Consider the following 22,963-nt stretch of genomic DNA (forward strand, 5'->3'; position numbering starts at 1 on the left):
TTACATAGGACAGAAACTTCGCTTTCACTTCTAATTGCTTACTTAATGTGTTTTTACACCTGAGAAGGATAGAACAAAGCAATCGATTTCCATCCTTAATCTTAACTGTACCAGTATTTGATCATACCCATGTTTATTTAGGCCAACATATAATTACTTACATTTTTTAATATTTATTTATTTATTGTTTTGCAAATTATGGGTTTTTTTTAATCAACGGTATTTATTTAAATTAAACTACAGTTTCATACGGACTTTTTATTTTTATACTGTAGGAATATATACATTATATTACAATCTGTTTCAATAATAATAATAAAGATACATTACTGTGGTAATTACGTAAGTTCATTTCGTAAACATTTGCTTAATTTTAAGTCAGTCAGTTTGTAAGTAGTTTAAGTGTAATTTTCAAAGAAGTACAATATTTATTATTATATGTGTATACACATATGCATGGATATTGTTTGCACATTGTTATTTTAAAAATTAAATATCATGAAACAGTATTTACTCGAATATAAAAGTAGTATGAAAAATATATAAACGAATACAAAATTAAGGTGAAATAATATTTTTTCAAATATAAAACGTTTTGAGACGACTAATTTGGCATAAAATGTGAAAGATAGCATTAGAAGTAGATGATATTGAAGAAAAGTATGTCTAGAGTAGATTGTGCGGTCACACGCATTATGGTAAATGACCTTGTAGCTAGACCCACACGGGTTCATCGATTGGGAATTTTGCTGGTGCCATGTCCATGAAGTTAAAAGCATCGATTAGCCTCTTTGTTTCAAATTTCTTTATTTCTAGATTTTTAAATTCAATCAGCATGGTATTTTAAATAAACAACGAACACTAGTGGTAATAAACAAGTGATTAATTAGCATCTGGAATATTTATTTAATTCAAAAATTACGGTTGGTGAAAGGAAATATCCTCTTTTCTCTATGGCAGATTTCAATTTAGAAATTACAGCGTTTGCGCACTTATGAACAGAGAAGGTTTACGCATTTTCAGAAATGTAATAAATAAAATAATAAATGAAGATTTACAATTTGAAAAATTTAAAAAGCTTAAAGTTCATAAGCTTTTGCCTAGACATTTGTCTCAACACAGATCAATTTGTAAAGTCCTGTATGAAAACTAATTTAGCAGGAGACAAACGGAAATACTTTGTGATCTTTGGTGAAGCATGGGTTTATCTACATAACTGCAACAAAACAAAACAAGAAACAAAAAAAAAATCTTTTTATTATCGAAAACGAAGAGAAATTGTACGAACCTGTTTCCCTTAATGCAAAGAAAGTTTCAATAAAGGGTTTATGACTGTTGAAGGGATTCCCTCGCAATGGAAAATTTAAAATATGAAGAGAGGGAAAAATGTTAAAATCAAGTTTTATGTCCGATATTTACAGAAGAAATCCCACCTCTTTATCCCGGTGATTTTCAAAGGCAAAGCAACAAGTCATACTTTGAAAGGTACCACTGCATTCCTTGACAAAATGAAGACTGATACAGTAACTGCATGTATGTCTTTTCAAAGTATTTCCTACGAAGTTTGTTGTATTTCGAAGTTTCAAAGTATTCCTACGAAGTTTGTTGACCTTCCACCTATGGACTGTTGTGCTTTTGGTGTCTGGAAAAGAGCTCTTTCTAAAAGCAAACACACCACAATTGATGGACTCTGAAAATTAGTGGAAGAAGAATGGAAATCAGTATCTCTGGAAATTACACGAAGAGCCCTTCTATCATGGAAATCACGATGCAGACTTATAGTCCAAAAAACAGTTATTAGAGCCAATATTTAAAAAAAGTATTCTTTAAATTTTAAACTTTCATTAAACGGCCCCGAAGTCGCTCTAAAAGTGTGTAAACACCCTCTGTAATAGAGAATTTATGTAAGGCGCTTATTGCGTAACTTAAGGAAGGCTACTGCGCTTTTATTAATTTTGCCATTGCACACTTCTTGTTCTATGGGCGACAGTTGATGACATGGTTCACTTTCTTTTTCTATAAATTGTATCCTCACCAATTAACTTGTATGCCTATCGATGACTAATTCAGCATTTAATGAATATAGTTTTTCTTTTAATTACTTTCGCATTTAAAAGCAGTTTCCGGTTGTTGAGGTTTATTGTACATATAAATATTTGTTATTTGCTGAAAAACTATAAGCAAAAGCTATACGGAAATAAAATTTAAAATAGAACAATTTTAAAGTTCATTCTAAAACTCTCTAAAATGAAGATAATTGAATGATAATTTAATTTTATCAAAGCAGTGACTGTGAAACCCAGCAAAACTTCAGCTATAGTAGATAATACAAATAGAAGAGTTAGGTATGGAGACAACTTTCCCTTGATAAGTCTGTCTCCTGGCTGCTTAACAATTATTCACTTATGCAGTTTTAAGAAATTTAATTTAATTTTTTGGAATAATTTATTTTTTCACGGTTTTAGATAAGTGCAATTAATTTACATATGCTCTTATAATTTAAATGATATTGTAAATTAGTTCGCAATAATCATAAGTATTTTTATTTTTATTTCTTTGCAATTAAAATTTCTTAGTTAAATTTTAAATTTATATTTGCTTTTTATGAATAGAAAATTTTGTATTTGCTTTATACGAATAGAGAATATTTGTTAAATTCAAATTTAATTCTTTGTAGCAATGCCGGAGAGAATTATTTAAATTTAATTTAACTTTACTATTTTCTTGTGAAACAAAATCTTATATAAGAATATTTTAAGTTGAATAAGCTTTTCCATGCTTTTTGAGATGTCATATCAAATTAAATTAACCATTTTTCAAAAACTTCAGATTTTAATATTAAAATGGGGTTTACGTTGAAAAGTTTATATCAGCGAGAAAAATGACACATAAATATGCATGCATAAAGAAACGTATTTTAAAAATTGAAGTTACATGAATTCGTAGTTTAAAGAGAAAAAATAAATTCCTTGGAAATTTGCTTCGCATGTTTTCTCCATATCATTAGTTTTAATGTAAACAAGTATTCTATATCTCAGAAAACATTCTTGAAACAAAAATTTAATACGGTTTCTTAGGCTGTGATAGGCAAAATCTTTTTTATATGCTAAGAAAGATAGCACGTGGGGAAAAAATGAAACATTCAAATAAAAATAGTTTATGTTTACATACAAAAGAATGAGAGTGTATATTAGTGTAAAATTTATCAACCTCAGAGAGCGTTAATAAAGTTGCTTCCATCATTTTCTTATTTTTAATATTTTACACCTTGACGATTTGAAAATCTTTATAGACTTCAAGAGTTTTAGATTAAATTTTGATAACTTTAAATTATCTTTTCTTGCCTCGAGGGAGCACGTTTTGCGAAAAAAAAAAAAAAAAGGTAGTTCGAAAATTACTTTTTGCTTTGAAAATTTTTTGCATTTTATAATAGTGCAAAATGTTTTTGAGGTATATGTGGCTGTTAAAATGTGCATTATTATATTCCTTGAGCTTACGTTTCTTCTGTTTGTTGAATAATAACTCGAGTGAGCTTTCGAGATTGAATGATGTCTAGTTTTTTTTTTTTTTTTTTTAAACTAAACAACATTCAACTTTAGACTTAAATTGCTTAGATTATTGAAAGTCTAAGGAAAGTAATTTTTCCGCACAATGTTGCCATTGCTCTCTTTTAAATTTTTGAGTTTATTAATCAAAAATACATTAAAGATTTACAAAATTTGAAATATACAATAAAATATTTAAAAACAGCGTATCTTCAGAATTTCCGGTAGACAGTCTCGCGCGCTGGAAATAAAATTGTTTTTTCACGTACAGTGTTGTCATTGTTCGCTTTGAAATCATTGAGTTTGTTAATCAAAATTTCGATAAAATTTTACAAAATATGAAATACACAATAAACTAAATTCGAAATTCAAAATCCAGGCTTCCAGTTGTCCATGCTTGGATGGAGAACTACGTTATTGAAAATTTGATGGCTCTAGGTAACGTTTCTTTCACAATGCGAAATACATGCATTCATGCAAATTCTTCATTATTTAATTTTTTTAATATTATATGGAGCGATATTTGGTGGCAACAATTTGAAAAGTTATTCAGACTTTTATAGTTGTAGAGACATTAGATATTTTTTGGAAGCAGGCAAGATGAAAAATTAGCAACGCTTTCGATGGGAATCGAACCACGGACCTCTGGAATACCGGCCCAGCGTGCAGAATCACTACACCACGAAGGCACGCTAGGAGAGTGGTAAAAATACCTTATATAGTGATTCAATACAAAATCCCGTTTTGAGACTAATAGCCCTTCTGGGGTAACGCTGTTTTAGGCTAAAAAACAAAAGCAAAAGCAAAGCATGCATTTCTTGATAGCTCTTGATAGCTGAAAGCATGCATTTCTTGATCATTTTAGATTTCGTGGCTTTTGTAACATATTAATATAATCTATAAAAACGGCATTTGCTTTATATGATTTATATGCAGGAAACTGATATATTGGAGTTAAAAAAATCTGCCATTTTGTTTTTCCATTTTCTCATAATAACATTATTTTACCCCGGTATTTATCATTCGAATGACCTAGCAAATGTTTACGTTCGGTGAGGCATAACATTTCTCATTTAGGAAATATATGGTCTAACAAATCGCCAGTTCTCAGAGACAATTATTTCCGTAAGATCTTTAATCTATCGTCCAAATGAAAGCATTACATTGCTTGAGTAATTTAGCGATTTAAATGCACAGATATGTTAATAATATTTAGCCCTTTCCGGCACGCTACTTTTTAAAGTCTGAGTTTTGATTAAAAAAAATAAAAATTAAAAAAAAAAAAAAAAAAAGGTAGGCAGTCTAATTAGGCCTAGAGGAGTAAGGAGTACACAAGTAAAATTTTGTGAAGATAGCACTTATCTTTTAATTCTGTGGGTGTGCCCAAGTGGGTACAATGACTCAGTATGCCCACTTCAATCAGTCTTCACTCAGTGCGCCCTCTTCAATCAGTGTGCCCACTTTGGGCACACTGATTGAATAGAGCTTCGAAAAGGGTGCTGAAACGAGCATTGTTATCAATGAACTGGCCGATGAAATGCAGAGAAACAAAGAATATAGACTCTCAGTTGTCCTAGAATATCGGTGAGCACGGTCTGGGCACACCTAGGGTTCGCCGTTTGATTTTAGGCAAGATTTCAAGGTAAAAATTTAAACTAATATAGAATAAGGAGATTAGCATACAGCCAAAAAATAACATAGAAATTTCTTTTTAAACAATTCCTTTTATGCCCTAGAAAAATCTGGAAGATTTCTTTGAAAAATGAGGGTCTTAAAAATCTAAACATGGCTAAAATATATGGACTGGTTTGTGTTGAGCTGCCATCTACAACAAATAAAGAAGGTTCATAGTAACTTATAGTGACCTATAAATCCTTTTTCATTCAATTTTTCTGTGCGTACAGAAGGAAATTTTTAGGTGTGTCCAGACCGGACACACTGTGCCGCAAAGGGTTAATTAAGCCTATCTGTAATATATGCAATTCTTGGAATTATATATTGAGCTGATGATTTTTATAAACTTTTACACTAGATAAATTATTATGCTAAGTAAAGCAAAACTCCGTTTAATGCGTGGATTACGTTCTATCAAATTAGAACGTTATACAAAATAGCGTTGAACGAGGTCAGCTCACCATATAAATAATGGGTTTAAAGGAAAACAGGCGTAAAATAAAAAAAGTTAAAGTATTTTGCGAGTTAAGTTCATTAAATATGTTTTTTTAACATTACAAATAAAAACTTATTTCTTGCAAATATTGAAACATAACAAATGAATATACGAGTATATCAGGTTTTAACGAAAGTTTCCTGCTCCGCAAATATCGTTTGCGCAAACAGTTCGCGTTGGCGTATTTAATCATATTTTGCCAAACAATTTTCGACATTTGAAAGAGACTTGCTTTAGAACAACTCTCACAGGTACTTCAATACAGCTGATATCACGGATATCTCAGTACACGGGTATCTCAATTCAGCTCTGAACTAACAATTACTCAGTAACTGATGCTTTCTCCCGGCCGAAGAGAAATCGCTTGTACCTTCCACATCTCGAAAGACAGACAGACAGACAGACAAAGTAGACAGATGTCTTGTTTTGCACCCGCTAAGTCTTTCTGCACCGATGAGCGAAAAATCAAGCATAGGTGCGAAGGAAAGGTATATAGAAAGGGGTGCAATTTCGTATTTGAGGAGAGTAAAAAGGAACTTCGTACATTTTGTACGAGTTCAAAAGGATAGGAACCACATCTCGAAATTACTGGAAGGCAAATGAAGGCTGGATACGGCTACAGCTACATAAAAAAAACCGGACCAAAATTTTGACCTTTAGCGATTATCGCCAAAACCATCGCCAAGTTGGCGATATCTTGCAGATTTAGCGAAATTTTTTCGCAAAGCTTCGCAGATTTTCAGGTTACATTACACAAAAGATTCTACAATTTTACATATAATTTCACTAAAATTGTTTACATTTATACAAAATTAATAACAGTATTTTTCTATTCAATCTTGCGCACAATTTAAACCTATAACTTTTGCTAATTTATTTAATTTTACATATTCGTTTCACGAGGCAGGATTATTACTTTTAGAGGCACTAAGCACTTCAAAAGTTTTGTACCCTCACGTACATTTAAGCACGTTTCTCCCCTTTTCCTGCTCTCTCGGTCTTGGTTTAGCTGCACCATTTGGTGGTTTAATCGGCGATGGAAATTTTTTGTGGTGCCCTTTTTCCTTGAGTTCGTAGTGACCTGTCCCAGTCTCTCGATACACAGTGCTGCTAGTGATGTCCGTCACGATGCTCCTACGCAGAGGAATTTCCACTGGAGTTTGTAATCTGGGAAAAGAATGCTTATGTAAGAATGGTGTTTACGTTTTGAACCGTTGTACGTTGATAAGGAAATAATATTTGTATATTGTGAGGTTCCTATATGTTAATAACCAGTTATTTTATGTTTCGGATCTGTGTATTGTCCCTTATCCCTTTCTTTCCATTTTCCCGCCAGAATGGAAATTTAGTTCACGCATATTTAAGAATAGGGTTTTCAGATTTTAAGACAGAGCATGTTATGCCTCTCCTGACTACGTTACTAAGTTGCTTAGATTAGACTTGTCTTCGGCTGTGCATTATAATTGCCGATAGTTGAATTCCACGCAGCTCACGTTCTCAGCCAATTTCGCGTTCAAGTGATTGTGCAAAACGCGAAAATTATTATTTTAATTGAATTTAAATTTGCATTTGACTTACAGTTATAATAAGTTATCTCGCCACAAGTAGTGGGCTGAGTTTGTAAGCATAAAGTGTGCTTTCTGTTCTTATTTAGTTTTAAATAAAGCGTCTTTTACACTATTGTCAAGTTTCAGTGATGACTCAAAGATATGTCGCTTAACGTTTACCAAGAGTTTAGACACTTTGAATGATAGCCAAACACGTTAAACTCTACTATATAAAGGCAACATTTTGGTACCGAAACTTGACAGATGCAAGATTCTGAACATTTATACTCCTGTTATCTCGAATTAGAGGCAAAAGTGATTTTATTTTCCTTTAATTAGAATTTTTCTTCGCTTCTGCATTCAAAAGTCTTTCTAAAGTAATTCTTTGGATGATATTACGCTTTTTAAACGAAAACGAAAGACTGATAGAGCTGATACTATTCGCTTTATTACGAAGTTGACAAACGTTACAGAAGATAGTTCCAAAGATGTAAATAATGATATTTTTAGAATTTGGATATTTAGAATATTTTTGCTATCGACTATCGGATTTCTTGATTGAAATGAAATTATTAAATAATAGTATTCATAACTTATTCTGTGATGCTGAATATAAATCTGATGTGTTACAATGTGCAGAGTATACAGACAATGCCAAACTCGTTATTTTTAAAGCAAGTAAAGCTATTCAGAATGTCATTATTGCAGCTGTTAATAACATTCTAGTTCTTAATTTGCTCCCAAGTACTCCTACGCCCATTTCTCATTCCTATACTATGAAGTTCCCGACAGTTGAACTATTTTGAGGGGCTGTAGAACAGTTTCAAATTTCTGAGAAAGATTTAAATCTTCTGTCGACGACAAGCCAAATTTTTCAGCTATTAATAACGACGTATTTTGGTGCGGTCATTTAGCAGATGAACTGAAAAGATTAATTGATGGAGTTAAGTATTATCGCAGACACTATTGAAACTACAAAAAAACTTCTAATTCCCAAATATGGTGATAAAAGTAGACTAATTTAATCTCCCCTCGATTTTTTGGTAAATATTGCGCCAATATGACATCCATCACCTACAGCCTAAAATGAAATTTTCATTGAGCGTTGCAGGCTTTAAATGCTTTAATAATAAAAATATCCAAGCACACTGTCGTGCCTTAGCAACGAAAATTTTACGAGCTTTGCCTGATGACATGTATAAAAATGGATTATTCATACTGATTGAACACAACAATAATTTGTATGTTCATAACTACAAATGATGCATATTTATTAAATATTTTAAACATAATAGCTTATAAAACTTTTATAATTATATATAATACATTTTATATGCCTCTTGTTATTTGATACGCACCTCTTTAACAAATAATTTTAGAAACTTGAAGAGACTAAGTGAATAATAAAAACGTCGTGAGAAAAGCGGAGATAAGCAATAAAAGATCTATTATTAAATTTACACGTGAATAATTCGACAAAAGCACCACATATTACTTCAGTTATTAATTGCTACACTAGATGGCAGCACCAAACAAGTGAAGCTAAACAAGTAAGCCTTCCTTCGTAAAACATTGTTCAGAGGCTCACTACCATAGCAGAACTTTCCCAGATGAGTAATATTCCTCCACTGTTCTGCAAACTAGGGAATTTCTATAAAAAAATTAATATAATGAGAATTTTAATCTTATTACACTAATTTTTTTTAAGGAAAATCTCGTGTTCTCTCTCTGTCTCCTGATTATAATTTCGTTTTTGAAGAATTTTATTCATTTTCGTTCCGACTTTGACTTTTTGATAATGATGCTTATACTTATGCATTATATATATACTTATGTATTATATACTTGTGTATTATATAATTATATATACACACATATAGTGAAAAATTCATCACATATCACCTCCCTGCGATGACCATCTCGAAAAGTGGCCAGTAAATTTCAGATCTTAAATACCTACAGAGTCTTACAGAGCACTGCATACTTTTACTTTAGTTACTACTTTAGTTTATTGAACGAAAAAAATAGTGAGAAAGGAAGAAAATCACGGCATCCATACATAAAGAATTGCATCAGTTTTCCACTATTCCATTGAGACTTTTAATAAATCCAATTGGTGTAAGATTATAGGCAACTCAATTAAATTTGTTTGATTAAAAACTCGAGCTTATAATTACTTAAAAATTTAATACTGAATGATTGAAATGAATTTTTGAAAAACCATCCAAATTCGATAAATTATTTAAAATTCTAAAAGAATCGAATTTGGAAGATAATATTTTGATGTATTTGTAGTTACAAAAATTAAAATTCTGTGATAATCAGTTCAACCGTTAGATAAAGATATGTGATAAAACTTCAGCGATAAACTTTGCCTGATTAAGGCTATGGGAGCCTTATTTTCCTGGAAATTTTCGAGAGCCTTTTCTAAAGACAAAGTATGTTTACGTTTTTAAAATTTCAGTAGCGATTTGAAGGCCTCTTGAGGCGAAGGGCTCTTCGCGATTGCGACAGACAAAGCACCATAAATACATCTCTGGCTTTTAATAAACAAAAAGATAAAATTTTGAAAACATTTTTAAGGAATACTGTATCATCACTGCAGATGTATGGAGAATTTCTAGGAAATCATCTTAATGCAAGAGAGTAAAAAATTAATTTCAGACCTAAGCAAACAAACGAGAAACAAAACTGAAAAAAATCATGTACTGAAACTTAAGTTTTATAAGAATAAAAATAGTTAAATGACTATTGTGTTTGATAAATATGGAATTTAGCAAGATTCATGCTTTCAATCTGTGCATAAAAGCTCCAGTAAATGTTTGGTAGTGTCTGCTGGAAAGGGGATATATAATTCTCGGTTCTCCTTGTGCTACAGCTGTGGCAGTAGCTGTCTTTTGAGTAGCGTCTATTGAGCGGATATGATTGCCCAATGCTGATGTTATACCAGGCTCAGGAATTCTCCATTTTATTTGTTCCCTTCGTGTCTATGGATAACATAAGAACGAAAAAATATTTAAACATATATATATGAAGACCATTTAATAGTTTTAATTGTGTCATCCAAAAATACTAGACAGCGAAATGATTAATGGCTTAAGTCCCAAAAGCCAGGCATATATAAACAAATAAATACATAATGTTTTGTAAATTCCTTGTTGGGGATGCTTATATATACTTGCATCAGATGACAACGAAAGTTTTACATTTTTGATCAATGAATTTAGACCGCTTCCCTGTAGCAAAAAAATTATAGTTGCTTACAAAGAATATACAAACTAGCAAACCTAATAGAACTGGCATAGAATTTCAAATATATTGCGAACGAGTTAGAACTTACACAGGAATTACCTTAAACATATAAATAAGTGAGCAGTAAATGAAAGATACGGTTAATTCTAACCACGTTGCAAATTAAACAAGACCTGTCTAAAATTTAAAAAAAGAAAAGAAAAAAGGAGAAGGGAGAATGTTAACATTGTTTATCAAGGAATAATAGAAATATTACTATTACAAACTGCTTGTGTGAAATAAAACTGTCTACGGAAAATACAAAAAAGAAAAATGCGTGCAATAACAGCAGATGATGTCTACCAAAAATCAGAAATCTACCAAATTCTACCAAAAATCAAAAAGTTTTAATCGATTATCTTAAAAGAGTTTGAACTCAGTAACACTATTCGAATTCTCATATGAGTACTGTTCTGTGTGTAATCCTATTATAATTTACAAGGAAGACCTAATGCCCTCGAAATCTCAATTTTTATGAGAACAATATATGTGGATCCATTCACTTAGAAATACATAATAGTAAAAAAACATTAGCTGCTAATATTAGAAATAAAAATTTTAAAACATAAAGATATTTGCTGATACTTCTATTCGGCGACTTAAAAAAGTTTTAGACTACAGCAGCGGTTCTCAAGCTTTTGACTAGCGCGTACCATGTAAACAAAAATTGAAAACCTTTAGTACCACCACCACAAAGGTATTTCTCCCACCTTCGTGGCGTGCCTTCGAGGTGTGGTAATCAGCACGCTGGTCGTGTGTTCCAGAGGTCCGTGGTTCAATTCCCGGCGAAGGCGTTGCATATTTTTCATCTTTCCTGCATCTCAAAAAATCCCTAATGTCCCTACAGCGGCGTCCGAACTGAAAGGGTGGTGGATGATGATTCTCCACACCCAGGATTTGGCGACTGGGTCGCCTGGAAACCTCAGTCGCCTTTTAAAAGAGGTAGTATATAAGGTATGAACCCCTGGACTACAGGATTAAAGGTTGAGAACGCCTTGACTACAGGATTAAAAACTTGGAAAGTTTCCAAACTGATCCATTCAGAGAAACCTACTTGGCGTGCCTTCGTGGTGTGGTGGTTCGTGCGTGGTTCGATTCCCGGCGAAAGCGTTGCATATTTTTCATCTTTCCTGCTTCTCAAAAAAATCCTAATGTCTACTACTACCACCCCTCTTGAACAAAGCTCAGATCGCATAAATTTACGAGTGTTAGAGAAAAAACTCAATCATGATGTTGGGGTTTTCATTTTTGAATTGAATTGTTAAAAATACTTTGCTTATTTTCGTACCACCTATTTTTCTCTTGCGTACCACCGGTTGAGAACCCCTGGACTACAGGATTAAAAACTTGGAAAGTTTCCAAACTGATCCATTCGCGCAAGAAAAATATAAAGTCAATAAACAGATAAAAATCGAAAGCAAACACATTTTAGCTGTCAATGCATACAAAAGTAAAAAAAGATGTAATATTACTCATAGAAATTTATAATCCTTGAAAATTAGATCAGAAGACAAGAAAATCAATATACTGTAGAAAACTGCATCATATTTTAGTCACTTTAGACTGATGCAAACACTACTACTACATGTAATTAAATATACGGATTGCGGATTGAATGTTTAGCGCAGATGAAGTATAACATAAAAATGATTAAAACAGTATTGTATCTTACAGCAGTTGCGAGTTGAATCAAATTATAAAGATTTCAAGGCTAACTTCGGTAGAGTGGTAAAACCGCTGAACACAGCTAGTTGGACGAGGACTCAAATCAAGGTGAACGGAAGATAAGTTTGGAAGTTTGAGTTTTCGTGTTTTTCACTATGAGTAATGTGAATATGAGCCACTTTCCTTTAAAAGTCCTACTTTTCCTTTAAAAAAAAGTGCCATAAATTCCTCAGTTGCTTTATATTTCATGAATGCTTTGCAAGCTACATTTCGATTTTTTCTTAAAATCCCTAAATATATTACGCCGGAGTTTCAGCCCCCTTTTTTATAAACCTGTGCATTTTACATACAGTATATAATCAGTACATCGCGTAGATTCTTCTCCCCTCCTTCCCTCCCGAATTCCTTATTTAATGAATCAACTATTAATTCGCTTTTAAGCACGCTATCGGTTTCATTTTCAGAGACATCCTGTTCAGCTGATAAAGCGAGCATTTCTTTTGTTACTTCGTCAACAGTAATTTCCCTTGAGATTTCAAATTCTTTTAAACGCTCAGAAATCAGATTTTTCAGTTTAGTATCGCCTTGGATAATATTGGTTAACTTCAAGTATCTGCTGTATAATCAAGAAACAGCATCCACACTATATGTATTTTATCAGCAAATAAAGATATAATTTAGAATAAAGTCTAGAGTCTACAGCAATGTCTCCCTTGTTTTTATATTTTGGCAATCAACTTGACTGCAAGTTCAGATTGCATGAAAACGAAATGGGAGAGAAGGTGGAGGCAGCAATTTACATTTAAGTAAATATCTACAGGATAATAAAAATAAAATGTAAAGGATTTTTTGATTAGAATTAACTGTCAAGAAAAAAAAAACCTGCCGTGTTTTGCAAAGCGAAATTTGTTAACTCTTTACCTAAAGGTTACAGAAAGAAAGAAATTATGTACCCTCTGTCGGGCGCAATACAAAAATTACGAATTCGGGCATAATTCAGTTAGGAAATTAATTACGAATTCGGGCATAATTCAGTTAGGAAATTTGCATATGAAATTTATTTACTTCATTTGAAAAGAATGCATAAACGTGCATTGCCTTTACTCAGAATAAAATTTTACTTTTCACTCACAGTGTATTTAGGACATAAATTAAATACAAAATCAAAAAACGTGAAATCATAAAATTAAAAACGTTGTGGATAAATAGTTGCAATGAGTCTGTCAGATTAAATGCAAAATAAAATACCCAATTAATAAGTTTCAATAATAAAGTTCTACTCACAGTTTGTTTCTAGGATATCTGAAAAGATCGCATTATAGAGTAAAAAAATGGTTTGAATAATATAAAAGATATATTTTAAATATTTTTGCATCGAATCCAGAGAGAAAGTTTGCATTTGGTAATTAAAAGCGTTTTTTTCTGCTTCTTTCTTTTTTAAAAAAAATTTTTACATCTATGGTATAAGTTAGGCAAACTGAATACAACAAAGTTCAGGAGGCCTATCTGCCTAAGGAAAGGGATGCCTTCGCGAAGGGCTTTCCAAGGGAAACCGACACGCATTCACATTACACATGAGGGAAGCCACGAAAACAAACCATGCAGCCAGCCTTTTCGCCTGAAATCGAATCAGGGTAAATTCCCAGTATTCAAACTGTACACCGCTCAGCCACTAGTAGGCGTTACAGCTGTAAGAATTTAGCAGTTTATTTTACAGCTTTCTTTTCTAGGGCGTAGAAACAGCAATATTTATCTTCGAAATCCAGTTGGAATTCAAATAAGTGCGAACTGCAGTTTTACTGAAAGACTAATAAAACATTTACGATATATCGAAATTCTTGGAAAAAAGCAATACACAAAAAGCTGAAAATATTTCTGCTCATTTAGAAATACACAATATTATAAAAAATTCATTTCTGTATCAGGGTGAATAGAACTGAAAATATACAAATTTATTCTTTATTTGGTGACGCAGTGTTGTTTTAGAGATTCAGAGAAATTTTAAAATTTTCCAGGTGATCATATTCTTCAGAAAGTTCGGCGTAGGCGATCAAAAACTGTTTTTAACAATTGTTTTTTATGATTACCTAGAGAATATTCACAGCTAAATTTTTACTATTATACATTTAGATTTGTAAGAAACTGTTTGAATAAATGAAGTTTGGAAAACCTTGTTGGTTTAATTTTATAATGACGTTTATAATTCCGTTTAGTATGTTCTTTTTATTTTTAATGCTGATTTAGATTGTATCTAAATTAACTTAGCTTAAAAATACATATAAACTGATTTTTTCTGCTAATTATAATAAGAACTTTTTCTGTCCCCTCTCTTTCTTGGCTACCCTTGGATTAACTTTGATTTTGAGATAATCTTGGATAATGTCAACGTATTTTACCAGTTAATTGGCAGCTGACTAACAACCTGACAGGTACTCATTTTAAAATGAATTACAAGTAAAAATTTCTGAAGCTTCCAGGTTAATGTATACAAGTTAATTAGAATCAGAATCCTTACATATGCATATGCAGTTCACTAATGTCTTTATTCTGAAGGGATAATTCCTTAGCTCAAGTCTCGCAGACTTGTAACCTACAAGACATAAAACTTTAATTTCACGTTATGAGAATGTAAGAAATTAGCTTCCCAGTATTGCTAACTTCCATTACGCTGAAATAATCTGCAAACGAGTTAATGCCATGATTCGGATAAAATGAGACTAAAACAGCAGGAAAGTTTAAAACGTTTTGCTGATTATTTATAAATTCAAAGCAAAATCTTCGCAAAATTACTTTAATAGGTGTAGGCACTGCACAGTGTTTTACATAAATATTCGTATATATGACAATAATTAGAAGATTCTTCATAGTTCATATAATTCATGAGATATCGTGTATATAAGATTTACATTAGTTTATGGATTTTGATTTTAAAAAAATGACTTCTATAATACGTGATTCGCCATTACTAACTGATTAGTCAAGCTAATCCACTAATTATAACAAATCGGTGGAAAATTACCTAACCAAAGAGAGGGATGACTTTGATTAGGTTTCAATAAAACTCGCATTTAAGATACATAAGCTCAATATCACGTAGCTAGCTCATTCATCAGCCGGGATCTTAACCTGGCAGGAATTACCACTCGGATGTAGTCACTCGGCCGTTGATGGAACTTTGCAGAACGACGTAGATAGCACAAAAGCAAGTCTACGCATTTTAACTCCACAGATTTCAACTCATAAACTTAACATTTTTTTTCTTTGACTAAAAATTTTACTATTAATCATTATTGAGAAACTATAAATAAATGTTGAGATGGTGATTGCTCTTTTTTTTTTTCTCTTTGTGAGAGAAGACTAATTACAATGTAATGAAATTTTCTTTCTTACACATGATACGCATTTATCATGTTAAAAGCACATTTATCTCCCATTTATTACAAAATATCCAGTATATCTCAGTTCTAATTTTAAACTCTAATGGCCTAAATAACATTCTATATGCTGACAATAAGCTGTCTTTAAGATTTATAAGATTTATTATAGTTATTATATTATGTTGAAAATTAATTTACAAGACTTATATATTTCATATATGATAAATTAGTAATTAATAATTCATGAGAATTATAATTATCAGTGACTAAATAATTATCAGTGATTCATTTGTTTAAACTAATAAAATTTATAAACATATAGAAATTTCTCAAGCCTTCTGTATTTTACGCTAAAAAATAAAAACGTAAGAAAAACAGCCTTACTGAAATAATAAGTCCAGATTACGATATCAGCACGAACATATGGCGATAGAGGCTCTAATTTTCCTTTCTCACGTACCAAGCAATAGAATTCATTTTTTATAACGGCGCGCCCACCGACGGCCGAGCGGTAAAGTCGCTGAACACTGGTAGATCGGTTCGAGGTTCGAATCCCGCGAACGGGCTGGCTGCATGGGTGTTTTCGTGGTTTTCCCCATGTGTAACTTGTATATGAGCCAGTTTCCCTTAGGAAGTCCTCCACGAAGGCATCCCTCCCCTTAGGTAGATAGCGCTAGTGTGCTTTGCCATAATTAAATACACCACACCATTTTTTATAACGACAATAGTTTCCTGTTTTTCACATTGTGATGAGTCCTTTTATACAAGAGTTATATGAAATCCTTTGAAGGTTATAATAACTTGATCATTGATGAACTGCGGCTGTTTATGGAATAAGAAGTGTAATAATGTAACACTGCGTTAAGAAATCATGCCTTAATCATAACTGAAAGTCATGAGTTATACCTTAAAACTATATTTATAGAAAAGTATTGAACAGAATGGCTAACAATTTCATTAATTACGTAAGCCATGATCTCGAATCTTTCTATTTTTAACTAACTTGAGAACAAAAACACGATTCTTCAAGGTTAGTTCACACAGTTATTAGTCAATGCTGTATACTCCGCCATTTTCGTACTAAATGAAATAGTGGAGAAACAACCAGATACTACACTCGTAAACATTGAAAATAGCTTACCAAGAAGGAAGAAAGATACAAACTTTGCAAATAGTTACAGTCAGATCAGATATGCAAATGATTCAAATTTGGTTCCAATATGCAGGACCACACACCCTGTAGCGGCGCTGCAATCAGAAAATGGGCCCTATATAAACCGGCGCATAGATGAAAATTCACCTAACTTTATCAGGATTCCCTTTTTAGGGCATGACAACAATATATTAGTAAAGGCCTTTTTAAGGCCGAACACTAATTAATAAGGAATAGGATACGGGTACGAAGATTCACATTTAGCGATTAGGACTGTTGTAAGACTGTTTTATGTATCAATTACTAACCCTCCATCAATCCTAGTTCTCCTCCTGAAATCATTGACCAAGTAATCACTCTACTTCAAGTGTCCAATGAGGCTAACATATCAAGAGAGCCAGTAAACAATATGCATTAATCGCGGTAACTAGCGAAACCTGGAACCTAACACATTTCGACTCTATGGGGACTTTAGAAGCGAAGAATGTCAGGTAGACATGTCAGAAAACATTTCTCACAGTTAAGCGAGTTTGAGGAGGACCTAATCATCGGCATGAAAACCGCAGGCTGGTCGACGTGCCGTGTTACACGCCAAAGTCGATCGTTCGGAGTGTGCCATTAGAACATGTTGGGAGCAGTGGACACGAGATGATACCCACGTACAGGAAACCGGATTTAGAGTGACCAAGAAGACGACGAGGCAAGAGGATCGAAGGATCGTCGAGCAAGCGATGGTGGATCCTACAGTGACTCGTTCCACGATACAATTAGGTGTAGGGGTGTCAGTTGTCCAATAAACTATTTCCTCATGCGAACGAATCTGCAATACAAGCGCCCTTTTCGTGCACTGTGGCGATTTGCGTCGCTTTGACTTGGCGCTATTGTAGACTCCAAGGCAGAGCGACGTGGAATGGCATAGATTGGCTAAACGTTGGTGAACGGTAGAATGCCAAACAAAACACTGCCCGCAGCAGAGGCGCAATGATCTGGAGGCCATAGCTTATGATAGCCGTTTCATTCCAATTGTGGAACCTTAACAATTTTCAAACTGGAACCTTAACAAATTTTAACTGGAACCTTAACAGACCAGCGCTAAGTTGACGACATTCTTCGACCCCACATGGAACCTTTTTAAATGGTCTCCAGCAAGATAATATTCATCCGCATACAGCTCGAGTTGTTCATGTTCAGTCCCTACGTTATGTTCAGACTCTTCTATGGCCAGCGCGCTCCCCGTACTTGTATCCTATAGAACATGTGTGGGAGCAGCTGAAACGCCATATGTCGCCGTTTTACTCTATACATGATTTGGAGTTGGCTGTTCAAGCTTTGTGAGCCCGTCTACCTCAGGACAACATCAGACGCCTAATCAACTCAAGGCTGAGCGTGTTGCGATATGTATTGCAGCAGGAGGCGGTCCGAAGAGCTGTCGAAGTTGCATTCTATTTGTCTAATTGTACACAATGTATTTATTTAATTGGTTTGATATCAGGATCGTGTCAATCTCTCATTAGTAGCATGTGTGTTAAATTTTTACGTGTATTAAATTTCATTTCAATTCGATGTTCCTGTATTGGTGCGCTTTCTTAGAATCTTAGTAAGAAATCAAAAACACAATTTACGAATGGTTGGTACGCCTAATTTGTTTTCGTTATTGATAGCTACTGAACTCTCCGAATATAAGCTGTGGAATATTGTACAGTCAAATTTTAACAAATTAAAATTTGGAGGGGGGAAGCGGATCAATCAGGATAAATTTCGATGAAAACCAAAGGCTTCAAGGAAATCTGATTTGCTGAATGAGAAAGTTAAAAGAATTATTGAGAGATAATTCACGCTTTTAATGAAAGGAGTACGATTTTCTCCTTTCCTTGGCGTGATTAGTTTTTCATTTATAGAACATCTATTAATTTCTCCTTTCAGAGAAATTCTCACCTAAAATAACCAAAGGATTAATTTTAAAGGGGATTCGAAAATGTCAGCGTTATAATTATTCACTGCTTTTATTATCGATAATATCAAAAATAATCGATTTTGTCTGAGCTGCTCCACCCAATAATATACATTTCTTGGGGGAAATTGAACACATTTTTTGTCGTTTCTTAGGGTGTACCTCTAATATTTTAATATTATTTCATATCTTCACCACAAAGAAAATTAAAAAAATTTAAACAAATATAGTGAATATCCACACATTCATAGTAGTTAATAAATAGTTTTTTTCTTTCGACCTTTCACAGTTTCCTGTTTTTTAAATTATACTTTTAAAATTCCTATTTAAGTCAGAATTTAAATGCTCTTAAGGAAATGATTAGGTAAATACTAATAGGGTATTTACTGGAAAATTATATGTGCTTTCTAACCAGCCGCTCAGGCGCTATAGTGGTTAGGGAAGCCTACTACAGTACGGAAGAGCCCGGGTTCGAATCCCGGAGAAGGTATGGATGTTTGTAAATGTATAGTGTTTTTGCGGCTCGAGAGACTGACCCGAAAGTCCTCTCGAGAGGTTGATGGTAGGGTAAGAGGGGTGGACACTCGCGGACTCGTCGCCCTTCCCTGAGTGTTCTCCATCAGAACTGGGGCCGAATTGAGGGAAGTTGTTCTCTCACCTGTATGGTGCTCAAGGCTCTTGTCAACGGCAGGCGCAGTCTTGGTCTCCTTGCCACGATGAATTTTGTGGGCTTGTTCTGATGTTACTGTCAGACAAGTGAGATAAATCACAACAACAGCAATTTATCTAACCGATAATGCTAAAGAAAAATAAAGATCGTTCGGTAATTAACAATATGATGTTCCATTTCAGCTTTTCTTGCTTCATGCTTTCCGGAGGTGAAATAAAAAATTGAATTATTTAAACGTTTATTTTACATTATGGAAATATTTTTAATAAATAATCATTCACACAAACACAAACAAACAAAAAATTAAAGATCATCATAGCTTAAAATTGCACTGCGTGCATGTCAGACTGGCTTCACTCAATCCATATTTAATCTATTCCTTATTTTTTCCCCATCGAATGCTTATTAACCAGAAAACTTTTTTTTTAATTTTTTTTTATTTAGAAACATATTTTACAGCCAAGTGACCTCTGATCATTCTTTCGAATTTAATGTTGTCTCTGACTGGAAAAGCTGAAATGGGAGCTATTCTTATAATTTGCACCACCGAAAGATGATGAAATGGGAACTGTTCTTACATACTGCATTGAAAGCTGATGAAATTGGAACTGTTCTTACATACTGCATGGAAAGCTGATGAAATGGGAACTGTTCTTACATACTGCATGGAAAGCTGATGAAATGGGAACTGTTCTTACATACTGAATGGAAACATGATGAAATGAAATGAATTCTAAAAAAGCCTCACCTGAGAAAACATGAAATAGCGCATAATCTTAATCATATGACAAACCTTGAAAATTTGTTTTGTGGAAATCCTTCATTGTATTGAGTGAACTTATTTAAATTTACCTGCATAAAGACGTACATTATTAACTCATTCACTTTATTTAAAATTGTACTGCACTTTTAAGTTTTCAGTGTATTTTACAAATAAAAGCTTTCCAAATTTTTATACTGCATACTTAGAACAAAAATAAGTTCGCTTACGTTTCCGAATATATTTGCAAATATTGACGCAAATTCAGCATGTTTATATGAAAAAGAAAACGTTTATGTGTATCTATATCTGATCATGTATCTGAAATCTGTTCTTTCAAGGCATTTTCAAGATTTGTGTTCAAAAAGGTATTGAATAAAATTAAATATATTGAGTAAAATTTTACTTTAACATAATGTGCAGTTTCCATAAATAACGTATTTTAATTATGCAATGAGATTTAACCAGAAAATAATCAGCTTATTTAATACGAAATTTTCAAGCTTTTAGCTACGCAAACAATCTTACATTACTTTTTTTAAAAGCACACTAACGCTCTCTGATTAAAGAAGGGATGCCTCCGTAGAGCACTTTCTAAGGGAAATCATCTCATATTACATAACCACCACAAAATTTCGCATAAACTTGAAAAAAATAATAACGATAGATTACAAATAATGTTGTCAAATTTTGTTTTATAGCATCTCCGAATAAAAAATTTCAACGATAATGTAAACTCTAAAAACGTCTTTAAAACGATATAGTTATAGATCGTTATGTTTAATATTCCATAACGGCTGGAATGCAGTACAGCCTCCCATACATCACTTTCAAAAACTGAATATATTCTACAAAGGAAACAGTTAATCTAGTGCCAAAAACTAATAAATGGTTCTTCTATCAACGAAAAAGTAAAATTACTTCAATAGATTCATTCTGCTTGTGAAACTGAATTCTACTGGTTCAGCCAGAGTTCAGATCCCTGAGAACGTACTGCATTGTTACACAAGGTTGTTTTCTATACTTAACATGAACAGTAGCTAGTTTCCTTCGTGTGCTTTTCATAATCAAGTTCATTTAATGTAAAATAATGTATGTAATAATATGTAATTGTTACATAACGTACGTATGCTCGCTATGTAAACAATGGTCAATATGTTGAGAGGAAACATCGGAGTCGAGCAATGAGGCAAATCTGCATGTATTGCCCATTCATTTAATTTAATAATATCGTATGTACTATAATTTATTCTCTTTTCCATTATTTGAATCAAGAAAACTAAAAAACACGAAAATATATTAATAACAAACTTAATTTACTTTGGCTAAAAGGAACAAGTAATCTGCGCAGAGTTTGAGTTTTGGTTAGATGGAATTCGAATAATTGGCATTAATTTAAATAATACTGATACTCATGCTTCTTGAAGAAACATATTCTTCTAATGAATGACTTTGAAGACAGTTCCATTTCCAGTTTACTTTTTATGTTCTAATTTTATGTTATTTCACTGTATATTATGGCAAACGCTAAAAATACACAATATAATATCTCTACATTATATTTCAAAGAAAAATTGATTTCACCTACACTTGACTGTAAATTTTTTAACAGGGATCCCTCAAAGTGGTCAATGAAATATTTCTGGATGCCAAAAAATCTTCAAAAATCAAAAAATGGTCTATTGGAAATTGCTGATACAATAGTATATCAATACTGTAACTCTGCATGTTTAAAAAAATTTTTCTAACATTTTAATTTGCAAACCCGACATATCTTGAATCAAGCAAACAAAACAATAGTAAAATCTAGAATTTTATTTTTTTAACTCGGATTTAATTTTAAATCTATACATTAGATAAATTTTGATAAGAAGAGTTTAGTAGAATGGGCTCTCGAAAATACGTAAAGTCTTGAAACGTAGTCTTGAAAGAAGAGTTGCAGCCTTCATTTTGAAATACTGTGTTGTTCCTTCATCATATTATGCTTCATTTCTAGAAATCTTTTCTCTTTTAAGATGTTTTTCAGCCGGAAAACAAATCCCAAATGGTAAGATCAAGTGTGGAGACTAAAGGACCACTGAAATTTGTTTTATCAAAATGTTCAGATGCTGCTGTTGATGCATGACTTAGAAGTTATAGTGGTATACTCCAGTTACCAGAAACACACTTTTTTTGCTGTTTCCGACGAACAACCACTTCTTAGATATTGTAGAATATCTCAGTAAGATATTTTAGTGATAATCCAAGCCAGAATCACTGATTTCAGCAGTTTGTTTCCTCACTTCTCCAAATAGAAGAGCGGCTAGGCTAGTTTAGGTTATTTGAATATAACAAGCACACGCCGGCTATCGGCATAGGAGGATGAATACATGGAGGACTTTCTAATTAAAACTAGGTGGCATTCATGCTACACATAGAGAAACGACAAAACTTAAAACAGTTAGCCAATCCTTTCGCCTGGAACTCCTAGCATTCAGCAGTTTTAACCACTCGGCTACTGGTAGGGTCGAAGTGCAAATGGAATGTCGATTCATAGACATCGCTTTTTTTTTTTTTTTTTTTTTTTTTTTTGACCAAAGAGGCTTTGTCCTTGAAGGACTAATGTTTTCGTTTTGTGATTTTGCGTTGGTTCACTATAAATGTCAATTTCACTTTTCAAACTGTTGCCACCAAATGTTATAGTCCTGCATTATTTTTGAAGAAATTAAATAATGAAAAATCTGCATAAATGTATGTATATTTCTCGCATTGTGATAAAACAACGGTACATAGAGCCATCGAATTTTGAATGACGTAATCCTCCAACGAAAGGGGCTCCAGGGGCATGTGGAAGA

General features: G+C 32.9%; 1 protein-coding gene across 1 annotated transcript in view; it reads right to left on the bottom strand.

The window, feature by feature from the left end:
• The window catches only part of LOC118203910 (ras-related protein Rab-37-like), a 452,520-nt gene that overhangs the window by 384,656 nt on the left and 44,901 nt on the right, over nt 1-22,963 (bottom strand). The gene's annotated exons all lie outside the window — the stretch shown is intronic.

This window comes from Stegodyphus dumicola, chromosome 9 (genome assembly GCF_044657685.1).
Source record: "Stegodyphus dumicola isolate Sdum_Otavi_A_Nest chromosome 9, ASM4465768v1".
NCBI lineage: Eukaryota > Metazoa > Arthropoda > Arachnida > Araneae > Eresidae > Stegodyphus > Stegodyphus dumicola.